A 13,091-nucleotide genomic window follows, 5' to 3' on the forward strand; every position below is an offset into this window, starting at 1 on the left:
AATGAGCTGGGCAAATACAATATCTTAATCAAGATTATATATAGTATAACAAAATTTCCTTAAATTTGTATCAATAAACCAAGATCCATACCAATGCAAACCTCTATATCATAACTCCCTTTCAATGTAAACAAACATTTATAAACAATATTTGGGAATATGGACATAGTTCTATACAAAATTCTTCCTGTTGTTTATTGTGCAAAGTAATTTTTGAGGGGTGTTGAAGGCAACCTTTTGGGGCAGACTTGGTCTATCAAACCACATTAGTCTGGAAGCAATCCATACATTCTTATCCTCTGTGGAAACAAAAGAAGAACCACTTTTCCAAAGCAACTTATCCTTAGATTCAAATTCTGAAGTTGAGTTACCTTTAAAGTATATATGTTGGTTTACCTTAGCAGCTCATACAATTAAATGTCTCTCTGTACTTAGCTCTTTAACAGTCAAAAAATTCAAAGAAAACACAATAATATACATAATCCAGCTTTGTGTGTATTTCAGCTTTGCATGGCTTGTTTTTACTTTATTAATTTTTAATATTTATTTTATTATCTTTATTCCCTTAATCTATGACTATCTATACTCTGTCTCTTTAAAGACTTTACACTTTTTCAATCATTTATTTCTTTTCATAACTGTCTATATTCTTTTTATTCTCTATCCTAAGCTTACATACATTTATCCAACACTGTGACCCATTTAGAGGTCTTTTATGTCTGAATCTGTCCTATTGTATATCTATAATTCTTTACTATCCATGAGTGCTTCTTAAAAGGCTAAGCACTTAATAAAAAGTTAAGCTGCACCATTACTAGGGGAAATATGGGACTTCCTGCTTGCCCTGCCCAGTCCAGCATGGTGGAGTGGAGCTGTTCGCTGCCTCTGAGCCATTCACACCACCCCAGTCCCAAATATGTCAGGTCTATATCAAACCATTAAGCAGGTTGTAGCATGTCTGTTAAATGCTCCATAGATGAACCTCATCAGAGTTTGTTCTGTTAGCATGGCCATTTTAAAATGGCATGGCTTTTTTTATGCTACTGCTGAATCAGGAAAACTTCTAAAGGAGCCATGCCTCTGCTTGCTTCTACCAAACAGAGCCCACCCCAGAAAATGCCGCTACTAAACCATACTTAACTCCATTGTGTGTGTGTGTGTAGGATTTCTTTCTTTTTTTTGGTTTTTCGAGACAGGGTTTCTCTGTGGTTTTGGAGCCTGTCCTGGAACTAGCTCTTGTAGACCAGGCTGGTCTCGAACTCACAGAGATCCGCCTGCCTCTGCCTCCCAAGTGCTGGGATTAAAGGCGTGCACCACCACTGCCCGGCCATAAGCTTTCTTAAGTTTTACATGGATTTAGTCCACCATGTTGGGTGCCAATTTGTTATGAGGAGGCCACTACAATATGTCTGAATTCCAATCAATGGAATTAGGTGACTGACCAAAAAAATGAACAGGAAAAAGTTTAAGTGAAACCAAGATTTGTTGGCTTTGTAGTGTATGAACACAGCAGCATTTTAGAGATAATTTTGCCTGTTTGATTTATGTCAAAGTCCCTAAACTTGAGTAATTTCTGATGAGTAGAAATCTATTTTCTATAGTTCTGGAAGCTGAATAGTTCAAGATCAAGGCTGTAGCGTGTTAGTACCTGTTGAGTGTTGTTCTCTGCTTTCAAGTTGACACCTTGATTCTGTATCCTCCATTAGGGAACACACAATGTTCTCATGTGGCAAAAGAAGCATAAGGGTCTAGCTACTTCCAGCTAGCTTTTTATAAAGTATTACCTGTGGAACTAGACGTACAATGTGTCCAGCTAACCATTTTCAGCTTTACGGTATTGTGAAAAACATTCAATATACAATGGATATTGAAATTATACTTTAATTTTTGAATTTTGATATTTTCTCTAGGTAGTAATACCTCTCTTAACATGCTTGATTGTGGCAACAAGTTGTAACTCTCTTCCAGCCACTAGATGAAGAACGGGCAATTGATACTTTTGTGATATCCAACTCCAGCATTTATACAAACAGCTTGAGACATTTGTGGCAGGCAGATTTGGAAGATGGAATCATAGGAATACGGTAGGCTAAAGATGTAGCTTGAGGAGTGGGTGACAGCGCTCTAGAAGTAGAAAGGCATGCACAACAAAAGAGCATTGAACAACATGTGGGCAGAGGGGAGGAAAGTGGGAGAGAGTAAAACATTGCAAGGAACAATTGGAGGACCAGAGCTCAGGACAGTCCCTCCTTTCTCTCTCACCTGTTCTGAGGAGACCACAAGCTAGTTGTAAGTCCATACTTCCCACATTCACAATTACCATCATGCTGAACTTTTCCTTTATGTCATCTTCTCTGGTCTCTCATGCTCTGTGACTTACCACTACCTATGAAGTCTTCAGCTCAGAATGTTTAGAAGGGTGACTCTTTAACCTCTCCAGAGGACAAAACACATGATCCAAGAATGATCAAGTTTTAAAATGTCACATACTTGAAAGAACTGCTATTAGATGGCATTGGCATAAGAAATTAAGAATAAAATTCAGCTTTATAATTAGCAAAGATGAAAGCAAAATAAATGAAGCTTTTAAAACCAAAATAATAATATCTCTTAAACTATGACAACTTCTCAAAGGCATGAAGGGTAGCATGGGGTTTGAGTTTGGATTTTGATGAGATTTGAATTCAAGAGGCTTAGATGACTCAAGTTATTTTCTTTCAGTTATTTTCTATTTAAGTAAATTGATCCCCACTATCTGTATGTCAACTTAGTTGCTGTTTGGTGTTAACATTTATATCCTATCCCTAAATGTTTTATTTTCTAGGTAATTATATGAATGGAAATTAGATAGAAAAAAAAGCTATTTGAGATGTAACTATATTGCCTCAACCATGTAATTTGGGGACCTAGTATGGTGGTTTCAATGAGATGCCTCCCCATTAGTCTCAGAGAGAACACTGTTTTCCCCTGATGGTGGGTAATACAGAATCAGGTGTTATCTTGAAAGCAGAGAACAGCTCTCAGAAGACTCTAAACAGAAGAGGATGAATGGGGTGAGGGATAATGAGAACACCATAAAACATGGGCTACAATTGGGCTGGCTAGTTGTCTCCTTAGCAAAGGTGACAAAAGGTAGGGACTTTCTGAGTTCCAGTCCTCCAGTTGCTCTTTGTGACCTTCCTTTTCCTTGCCTTCCTCCCCTCTGCCCACATTTTGTACAATGTGCTTTGACTTGATGTTCTAGAGACTAATGGGGGACATCTCATTAAATTTGGTTCTAAGTTGGTAGCTATTGGGGGAGAATTAGGAGGTGTGGCTTTGCTGTAGTAGCTGGGTCATTGGAGTGGGCTTTAAGGTTTCAAAATGTTCTTGTTGTTTCTAGTGTATTTTCTGCCTCCTGCTTGTTGTTGAAGATGTGTTCTGTCAGCCATTCCTGCTACCATGTCTTTGCTCCACCATTATGGACTCTAACCCCATACAACTTTTAGACCCCAAATAAATTCTTTATTGTATAAGTTGCCTTGGTCATGGTGTATTCTCACAGTAATATGGAAGAAACTACACATAGGAACTAGTATCTATACGTGGTGACCACAAGCTAGGAGGCTCAAAACCACAGTAATGTATTGTCTCACAATTTTCCAGGCTAAGATTCTAAAAGACAAGGTACTGGTATACAATATACTGTCTATGAGGGCTGTGAGGGAAGGATGTGTTTCACACCTCTCTTCTTTTTTTATGGATATATTAAAATTTTAATGTAAATCAACACAGGATTGTAACATAAAATCCATGATACAATAAACCCTGTATCATTTATTTCTGATGAAACATACAAACACTTTCTACAATACATTTATTCTCCCACCAACACTAGAGATCACTGTCACCAAATGCAATATGCTGTTGGGGCAGGGAGGGAATACTTCCTGTTCACAGAAAGCACACAGAATGTATAAAGTGCTTTTTGCTTCACTGGAATAAGTCAAACAGAACAGCATTTCTTACACTGTCGTCTCATTTATTTATTTAAATTATCATCTGTGCTGGAGATCAAACTCAGGAGTTTCACATTTCAAAGGCAAGTGTTCTACCTCTGAGCTACATTCCGATCATACTTAAAATTCTCATTCCTGGGCCATTAAGATGGCTCAGTGGGTAAAGGCACTCGCTGCTAAGCCTGGGGACCCCAGTTCAAATCCCAAGACCCACATGGCGGAAGGTGAAAACTAACTCATCAAAGTTTTCCTCTGACCTTCATATATACACAGACATACACACAAAAAATGAACCTAATTTTTAAGAACCTCATTCCTACTTAGTGATAAATATAGTCACGTTTCACGTACAATTTATACAAACAGGCGGAAGGCAATCTGTGTGGTATCTCTGTGTGCCTACAATCTGTATACTATCACCCAAAGGAAGGCCACGAGTTTCCACTTATAGCAGCAGCATCTGAGGATATCACAGAAAAGACTTGAAACTTTTGGATCATTTTATATTTTGGTCTTTTAGATTAGGGGATGTACATTTTATCAGAAAAAGTTGTAGAAGTGACCTAAAGAACTCTACAACAATGACACTTGGAAGACAAGCTAGGTAAAGAGCACATTCCTGGGCTCTAAACTATTTACTCCACTAGTCTAAGTACAGCATGGGCTTCTACTGCAGATCCAAATTTGCATGGTTATATATCAGTGAGAATATGCCCCACAGAAACATTAGAGAAGGGGAATGCTATATGCACTCAGAAATCTCCTTTCGCTCCTAAGAAGTAATTTTCTCTGCAAGATTACAAAGTGGATGCAGCTTCTGGATAATGTTTTTTTTTTTTTGTTGTTGTTGTTGTTTTTGGTTTTTTGAGACAGGGTTTCTCTGTGTAGCCCTGGCTGTCCAGGACCTCGCTCTGTAGACCACTCTCCTCGAACTCACAGAGATCCACCTGTCTCTGCCTCCCAAGTGCTGGGATTAAAGGTGTGCGCCACCACTGCTCGGCTGGATAATGTTTTTAAAATCTCATAAAATTAAAACTAGGATTATGGTTTAGAGGTAGATTGGAAATTATTATTCATTTAAATTATAGGGAAGACAGATAAATTCACACTGTACGAGAATAATGTTGAAAAAAACCCATCTTTCCTATCAATCTTTACCTTGTTTGGCACTGGTTGACATTTTAAGTCAAAAGTCCATTAAGAGAATTACTGCCTTTTAACATTTTGTTTCTGGAAAAAAGTCTTTCCAAATTCATATGTGCTGATAATAATGGCACAAGCAGGAGCAATTTTAATTAATCGAGGAATTAGACCTGTAAACAACCCAGAAAATCCATTTTCAGAAACAATGTTCTTCATTATAGCCCAGGTTGACACACGTAAAGGCACAGGAACTCTACCACTGCTGTATGTCCAGAGTTGTGTCTGCTTCTGTGTTTTCACTACATCAAATGGCAAAGTCGCAACAGCTGCAAAAGAACCAGACAATGCCCCTGAAGCAAACTTGATCATAAATGTCGGTTCGTATAAACCAGATTTCTCACACAACCACTTCTTTAAAATTTCATAGTTATACCAGTACATTGCTGAGAAAGGCACATCTCTGAGAATAGTAGGAGCCCAGCCCTTCCAAAGGGAGATCCAGCCTTCTTCAGACACTTTCATGCTCACAAACTGATGTAGTTCCTTGTAAGAAAACTTCTTAGACTGTACCTTAGTTCTGGTCAACTCTAATGGACTTATCACTGTTACTGCACCAAGTCTGGCAACAGTTCCAGCAACTATTGGTATTCGGGTTTCATTTTCTCCTAATTTAGCTCTCAAAAAAGCACTTACTTGATCATAGCAGGTAAAATAAATAACTGTGGCAGGAACTGCCATCACTAGAGTAGGAGGGAGGCCACTCCACAGGGATTTAATGCCCTCATTTCAAAGAATCTTTACAAAGGCATCCAGTGTTCCCTGGAAATTTCCTGGCTTCTTGTACCATGCTTCCTTCCTCCCATCTTCACAGACACACATATGATCCATGAGTCCGTTGCTGTACACAAAACACTTTCCTTTGGGGAATGGGTTGTTCTGGGCTTGGAGTCAAATTTTAACAACATCCAGGGGTGTCACCATTAGTGATGTCAATATAGCTCCAGTACAAGTGGCAATCATTTGCTGAAGAGGTGTTACTTGCATTGTTGGTGGCGGCCCCTTGGTTTCAGGCTCCATATTTTTAACAAGTTTAAAAAAAGATCTGCCAAACTATACAAACAATAACCAGGAGTGCTCGCTTAACATACTCAAGTCTTGGGTTTGCTCCTCAGCCCTGGTGGCGCGGCGACTGCAAGGCGGTGTCCCAGCAAACCTAGCAGGTGCTGATGGCCACCCGGCCTGCTAGGCTAACTGCATCCACCGCCAGAGCAGCTCCCCACTCCCCACTCGCGAGTCTGCAGCGCAGCGCGGGAACCCCAAGGGCTCTCCAGCGAGCCTGGGTCTGCAGCCCCGTCAAGCCCGCGCGCCCACACCTCTCTTCTTGGCTTCTGTCCCTGGATGTCTTCTCTCTGTGCATCTTCACATCTTACTCATATGCATGTCTGTTTCTTTGTCCTAGAGTCTACCGTAATGCCCTTAAACCTATCTCCCACCAAGATTATATGTCAAAGTACTGAGGATTAGGACTTCAATATGTGAAGAGAGAAAGCACAGTTCAAACTCTGACAATACTCTTTCCTGAATTTGCAAATTCTAATAGTTCTCAGATTGTGGCAATAATCAGGTACTTAGTTATGTATCGCACACCTTTCTATCATCCACAAATCCTCAATGTACTTTCTTCTTCCCTAATCTCTCAGAATGACATGGAATTAAGAAGCTGATTTTTCTTAATGAGCAACTATAGTAAATAATGTTATTGGCTAATTACTGCTTGCTATTACTACAGTTACTCAATTAAGAAAAGCCTGCTCTAGCATTGCTTAGGTAATTGATGAAATATTTTTAAGAAGATGATATACTTTTTTTTCTACAAAGTCAAAATATTTGTAGAAGTTGTTCCCACATTCTTTATAAACACTTTTGTTCTATTGTGTTCTTAATTGATTCTGGATTCTGACCATCCTTTTTTTCCTATGGGAGTTCATTCCCTGGCTTCATAGTATCACACTATGCCAAAATAACTCACTGGAGACCAAGAGAGAAATCAGGCTGTTGTCCCACATTCTCTGCCCACTAAATCAATTTTATTTCAAAGAAAGATGGTTATTGTGAAGCTGTCAAACTGAAGAAAATTGAATGGGCAGAATGAAGGCTCCTATTAACAATAGCAGTTATCCCTGTCAGATTCAAGTCTAGTAGACAGTTACAAGCCAATTTGACCATGATGAGTGGGTGGGTGTTTAAAAATGACCAAAGTCAAGAAAGATGACATAGAGACACCCATATTACTTTGTAAACTGCAAACCAAGAGGGCAACTGAGTGTTCCCTGCTTGGTCCTAGACTGCAGGTTCTCTGACCTTCATAGTCTTAGAGAGGAGGCTCGTGGACAAGACATCATCCCCCCCCACTCCCCCACCCCCGCCCAAGTTACCATGGATGTTTTCTTTGGCCAGATCTTGGAATGCAAGGTCATAGTAGGGAAGACAGCAGCAAGGTCTGTAAAGAGGTGCAAGGCAGAAAAGCAGTTTACAATGCTAATAACCAGGGAAAGCAGACAGTAGCTGGTGATGGGAATGTGTGTTTGTGGAGGAATTCTCTCTGCATGAAGAAGAACATCATGAACATTTTAAGAGTGTTGAATCTAAGATTGTGAAGGTTAGAGGATAGATAATCAGAACAGGGTTAAAGGAAAATGATCTCTCATCTTAAGGGAAGTCAATTTAAATGGGATTTGTGGCCTAACATTTGCATTTGTGTAGGTGCTGTACTGTCCATGCTGGGCCCTCCTAGGAGTCCCGGCAACCTAACCCCATGTGTCACAGTCTGGAAAAAGGATTAGCTGATAGAACATTAGGTGCCCTGTGGACTCCACACCTGAGAGCAGGGCAGACTGATACCTTTTCCTGTTTTGACATAGACACATGCCTGTTTTACTTGTGCTTTGTGAATCTCTTGTTGCAACCACCAAATCCACATCCTCTCCCCACTTCTCTGTGAACTACTAAAATGCGGGGTTTCTTTCTTTAGTCCTGTGGCCCAATTAGAGCAACTCATCTATATTGTCAGTCTCTATTAAACACAGGCTGCCTGTAGGGCTCATCAGACACAGGCATGGGAAATGCATGCTACCAAGAAGGGGCCGCTGATCAGATAACTTCCTTTCACCATTAGCCTCGGGTCTGAAAATTCTAAAGCCAAGAAGGGTAAAGTAGTCTCTGTGGATGAGATCCTGGATTGCTCCACACGCCATCCAGACAACTGCATCTTAATGCAATGCTTTGTCTCACTCCAAAATGACAATTTTTTTTTGCTTTTGTTGTTGTTGTTGTTCTTGTTGTTCCCACAGTAAGGCATGTGGTAGCTTCATCAGTTGCAGTTTCAATGTGTTTAAAAAAAGAGTAGAGAAAGGGATTACATGGACAAAGTAGCTTCTTAGCTTTTCTCTGTAGATGGCAGAGTACATCTGAGACTATCTGTCAATCTCTGTCACTCAGGGCAGCAAGAAGAGTGATTAGGGACATTGTAGCAGGAAGGTATTAGTTGACATCTTAGTTCTCCTCCATACTGGCCTGTTGTAGGCAGAGGCCGCTTGTTTGTTTCTGGCTGCTCAGCCCTGAAATAATCACACAGAAACTACATTATTGAAATCACTACTTGGCCAAAAGCTTAAGAATATTACTAGCTAGCTCTTATACCTTTGGTTAACCCATTTTTATTAATCTGTTATTGCTATATGGCTGTTGCTTACCGGATAAATTTCCATCTGGTGCTTGTGTCCAGTGGGGCTATATGGTATCTCCTTGACTCCACCTCCTCTCTGCCAGCATTCAGTTTAATTTTCCTTGCCTAGCTCCGTTCTGCCCTGCTATAGCCTCAAAGCAGTTTCTTTATTCATTAACCAATAAAAGCAACACATAGACAGAAGAACTTCCCATACCACTGCCCAGCTGGGATTCAGATTTTACAAGCAGTCTTTTTGATATACAACACTACACAATTCACCATTTGAATTTTTATTGAATTTATAATTCAGCATTCTGCTTAGTATATTCACACAGTATGAACCAGCACCATTGTCCAACTCCATTGTTTTTACCAGCCAAAAGAATCCCTACAACATTAGTGGCCACTCCTTAACTCAGCTCCACTCATCTTCTGAACCTTTCTGATGGACCCAATGTTCTCTAAGATCATCTGAACAGTTTTTCTCTAGGGTTCAGTGGCAAGGCTGAGATGTTAGCCTTACCTTCAGCAGAACAGGTTAAGAAAAACTTTGGTTATATTAATGAGTAACAGAGAATTCATGTACACTGTGGTGAAATTTAGAGAGAGATGGCCAGAATGACTCAACATGACTGCTTTCTATTTCAATGTGATTGTGCCATGTACTACAATTTATAGTGTAAACAAGCCTTCTGCAAAAGCAAAGTATATCTTGCAACTCATTTAACATGTACAGAAAGAGCCATTAAATTATTTCAGTCCCATTATTCAAAATGTTCAGAAAATTCTTCTGTATTATAGTTCATGCAAGATTGGCCTTGCAGCCAAGTGTTTCAACATAAATGTTGAATTCTCTTGGGGGAATGCCTTAGATTGTTACTTAGGGAAATATATGCATAGACATTGTAGAGCCCCTTATGAAACAATTCTTACTTTGTTAAAACAGTGTGATCAAATTTTCAATTACATTTCCCAGTACTGCTGTATTTATGTACCTTGTAGATAATCATGAGTGTCAATAGAATTGTTGAATATTTTAATGGTTGATTGTTTTTGAAAATGGAAATGATAACTATGGCTTCTTATGCCATTAAGATTTTTCATTCATATGCAGTACCTCAAAACTGTTTAAACTTGTTTGCCATTTTAAGCTTAGCATCCCCTTTTCCTTTTGTAAAAACAGTGTGCCTTGACACAAACTGGGCTAGCAAGAACACCAAGAGAGGGAAAATCACTTAGTTTTTATCCTAATGAAGGTGGTGAATTTGTCTTTTCACCATTGGCTGGGGTATAACCTCATAGTCTTGTGCAATTTTTAAAATAATAGGTGTGAAGGAAATGAAGGGAGAGGAGAAGATGCCCGATGCCCCAGGGCATGAGAAGGTATCAGAGCCTTAGTGTAAACAAAAGTTTTATGATGTTAGGGAGATTGAAATAGCTGCAAAAATTATTTATAAGATGGGGAAAATTAAAGGTGGGAAAGTTATGGAACATTGGCCCTTGGCAGGCAAGCTACCTTTGATTGGAAGAAAATTCTGACAGTTCTTCTCTCTTTACTACACATTCCCATTTTTTTTCTCTCTCCAAACTCACCCAGTGTATGTGGACTTTCTAAAGTCTCTAGTAAGAGTGAATTATTGTTGTGACAAATGATGTGTGTGTGGGGGGGGTGGGGTATTGGTCTCAATAAACCTCTGGATCCCTAATTCAAGGAATTTCTTTTTCCACCTATCTCTTTAGCATGGATTCAGGTGAGCCTACCTGCCGAGGAGTGGTCCCTTGACCAAGTGATTGACCTGGCCCAAGTTAAGACTCACTTGTTTTTTTTTCAGCATCCCAGGGACAATTTTTGAGAAAACACAGATCCCATCTTGAAACCAAAGGATAGATTACTAGATGCTAGACAATCTGCAGTGTGAAGAAGCAACAGCTAGGGGAAAAAAAGTATCAGCTTGCTTGGACATGTAAGGAATAAATTGTTGTGGTTCATTTTCAGTATGAGGTGCTTTTAGAGTTCCTCAGAGTTACAGAAGGCACTAGGTCCCTCCTTCTCCATTAGCTGTGAGCTGGCACCTGCTGGTCTCAAAACTCTAATAGTTGGGATGTTACAGGCAGCATGCTATATGACTGAGCACATGATCAGAAAAAGTAGCAGTCTTAAGGCCATATTATTCATTAAATTGTTGCATCCTAAACTAACAGGATGGAGAATTTGGGAATGGGGCAAGGACCAGCAGATGGAAAAAGAGATCAGAAATTCCTCATAATAAGGGGATTTTAAAACACCACCCTGTCTTGTATTAAGTCAGCACACTAGGCATTTTTGCCTTTACTCTGTGCTGATGTTCCTTACAGTATATAGCAAGAACTGCTTCATTTTCACCAGTCTCTCTGGAATTCGTTATTATAGAAGGAGGATCATGTTTTCTACAGTCAAAAGATGTGGACTATACTGGATTTTGTCTGCCCAGCATCTCCTAGCATGTTTTTCTCTAGATGAGATAGAATATTCCTTCTCTTCTAGACTTCTTTGTTCTATGCTTATTCTCTGTTCTTATTTCTGCCCCCACTGAGTCCTGGGTACACATGATTTTGTTTTTACTTTCCAGCTACAATGTAAAGACAGGCTAAGGGGCAAAAACTAATTTGATCTCCCTTTCTGATCCTTTTAGATGTTATTATTTTCTATGTTCTGCATTATCTAGATTAGAAGTACTAAACGATGATAATGATCATGCTAAGTAAAACACTATTGACTGTAAGTCCAGAGAGAGGTGTTGTAAGGAGGACACTTGTTCATTTCCAGCCACCCAGACTCCCAAAATAATCACTCAGAAACTATATTATTTAAATCACTGCTTGGCCAATTACTTAAGCATATTGCTAGGTAGCTCTTATACCATTGGTTAACCCATTTCCATTATTTTATATTTTACCACCAGGCTTGTGGCCTACAGGCAAGGTTCTGACTGGCATCTGGGTCCTTCTCCTCTGGCAGCTCCATGGTATCTCCTAACTTTGCCTTCTTTCTCCCAGCATTCTGTTCAGGTTTTCCTGCCTACCTCTATTCTGTCCTGCCCAGGCCCAAGACAGTTTTCTTTATTAGCCAATGGTATTCACAGCATACAGAGGAGAATCCCACATCAGAGAGGATACAGAGGACCTTATGCTTAAAAAATAAGCTTCACAATAGCAACTCAATAGTTTTAACAGGGCTTCTTTAGTTGAGTTGTGCTAGATGCTGTAAAAATTAGTTTGGTGATGTTTTATTCTATATTGTCATTTTTACTATCTGTTGCTTCCATTCATTTAAAATAAAAAAATAACATGGTTGTGGTAGACCATTCTCTAGACTACACAAAGCATAAAAACATAAACTGATATAATTATTAGAAAAATACTACCAAGCCAGGTGGTGGTGGTGCATGCCTTTAATTCCAGCATTCAGGAGGCAAAGGCAGGTGGATCTCTGTGCGTTCGAGGCCAGGTTTGTCTACAAGAGCTAGTTCCAGGACAGGCTCAAAAGCTACAGAAAAACCCTGCCTTGAAAAGCCAGAAAGAAAGAAAGAAAGAAAGAAAGAAAGAAAGAAAGAAAGAAAGAGAAAGAAAGAAAGAAAGAAAGAAAGAACCAATGGCTTATATTAGTCTGTGTTCTTTTTTTAGCGAATAAATTGGCATTATTCATACTTTTCAAAACACCAGAATTTCTAATTTTGTTTCAAAATATACATTCAAGATTAATATAAGTATAGATACACTTAATTAAAACCTGTGCTTAGATTCATATTTTACTGTTACAAATTCCTTGCCTAGAATGAAACTTTCTTTCTTGACCTCATTTTTCAAAAAGTAGGGATAAGGAAAGGTTCTGGACCTTTATTAAATAAGTTTACAATCTCTTGATGTGACTGCATGGCTTTTATCACTTTATTGGCTGATGGCATTATATATCATAAGAATAAATATTAATATCCTGCATAGGTCTGCACTAGAGATCCTCTCCATATATGCTATAGTTATAAGCTTGGTGTTTTTGTGGGAACCCTAATAGTGGGAGTGGGGACATCTCTAACTCTTCTGTATGCTCTTGGGACCCTTTTCCTCCTACTTAGTTTACCTTGTCCAGCCTTGTTATGAGGGTTTTTGTGTGTAGTCTTATTGTATCTTACTATGCCATGTTCAGTTGATAGCCTTGGGATGCCTGCTCTTTTCTTTTTTTTTTT

General features: G+C 39.2%; 1 protein-coding gene and 1 pseudogene across 1 annotated transcript in view; one reads left to right on the plus strand and one right to left on the minus strand.

Moving 5' to 3' along the window:
- Nucleotides 1–13,091, plus strand: part of Aff2 (AF4/FMR2 family member 2) — a 563,314-nt gene that overhangs the window by 417,989 nt on the left and 132,234 nt on the right. The window lies entirely within an intron of this gene.
- On the minus strand, nucleotides 5,205–6,426 carry LOC101994761 (annotated as a pseudogene).

This window comes from Microtus ochrogaster, unplaced genomic scaffold, assembly GCF_000317375.1.
Source record: "Microtus ochrogaster isolate Prairie Vole_2 unplaced genomic scaffold, MicOch1.0 UNK79, whole genome shotgun sequence".
Lineage (NCBI taxonomy): Eukaryota > Metazoa > Chordata > Mammalia > Rodentia > Cricetidae > Microtus > Microtus ochrogaster.